We start from the raw sequence: 1,324 nt of genomic DNA on the forward strand, positions 1-1,324 counted from the left end.
GGCTTATTCAAAATTGAACGCAAACATGTTTTTTAAAATATAAAGTCGCATCGCTAGAGTCATACAGAGTAGTTAAGAAAACACTTCGAATTTCCACCGCCATCTTCGATGTGTCTCCATTTGAATCCTTCTTCTTCTTACTTGCTCAGATACAACGCTATATAATCATCTCTTCTCTCCTCTATTCTCCCCTCACCTCTTTCAATTAATTCCATACAAACGAAAAGAAGGTTAGAAGCATTACACAAAATAAAAGAAAAGAAAATGGGTCTTGGGATTGCAGCAATGGTGGGTGTGTTGTTAGTTTTGTGTTGGTCTTCTGCGGAGGCCACGCACTTCACAGTGGGAGACACCCACCAATGGGGGGCATCGGTTACAATTATACGACCTGGGCTTCCACCAAAACATTCCTTGTGGGCGACACAGTGGGTATGTAACTCTACATATAACTAATGATTAGAATGATATCAATGACAATGATACCCTTTTGAATCCGAGGTTTAATTTGTTTTGAACATCTGTTGTGGCATGGTAATGAAACAGTGTTCAAGTATTCGAGTGCAATGCATGACGTCACGGAGGTGCAGAAGTCGGCTTACGATTCCTGCCTCGCAACTAAGCCAACCAAGAAGTACACAGACGGTAACACCACGATTCCACTGACAGCTGCCGGGACCAGGTATTTCATCTGTGGAGTTACCGGTCACTGCGCTGGAGGTATGAAGGTCGCAGTCACCGTTTCAGCCGGTAGTTCTGCCACTCCCACCACTGCGCCGGCTCCGACAAGCGCAGGACACGTGTCACGGGTGACGGACGTGTTGGGGTTGCTGTTTGCGTCTCTTGTCATGTCTGCGATCTTGGCTTAGCTTTGGAAGAGGCCTTTTTGCCAGGGAAGGGACAGCGCAAAGTGCATTTCGATCTTGTATACCTTCATTATTCATCCATCTTCTTACTATTAATGAAGTCCTCGTACAATCGGCCCATCCAATTGGATTTGCAAGTGCCAGAGATATTTCCCTTTATATCAAATAAGATTTTATCATTCCTTGTACCTGTTGAATTGGATGCCGGAGTTTCTATTAGATTTCGCTTTAAATTAATTTGTGATGAATTTTTGGAATCAGTACTATATACAGTTTTTTTCTTATATCATTTCTATTTATTTTATGGAAGAATTAAATGTTTATAAAATTTAAGATATAAACAAATCTAGATATGAACAAATTTATCGAAAGTACATATCATATATATTTATAAGTCATGAGTTAACATGTATAATTATTATTAATTTTTTATTGTAACAAAGCTTACAACATATATATTT

General features: G+C 39.7%; 1 pseudogene across 1 annotated transcript; it reads left to right on the top strand.

Moving 5' to 3' along the window:
* The first annotated feature begins 201 nt into the window (after positions 1 to 201).
* LOC149570968 (mavicyanin-like) lies at positions 202 to 1,051 on the top strand (annotated as a pseudogene). Its single transcript, XR_016358380.1, has 2 exons — positions 202 to 429; positions 544 to 1,051. The product of XR_016358380.1 is annotated as a mavicyanin-like (transcript).
* Positions 1,052 to 1,324: the final 273 nt, after the last annotated feature.

The sequence above is a fragment of the Cupressus sempervirens genome, chromosome 2 (assembly GCF_028749045.1).
Source record: "Cupressus sempervirens isolate cs-2001-9-10 chromosome 2, ASM2874904v1, whole genome shotgun sequence".
In the NCBI taxonomy this organism is placed as follows: Eukaryota; Viridiplantae; Streptophyta; class Pinopsida; order Cupressales; family Cupressaceae; genus Cupressus; species Cupressus sempervirens.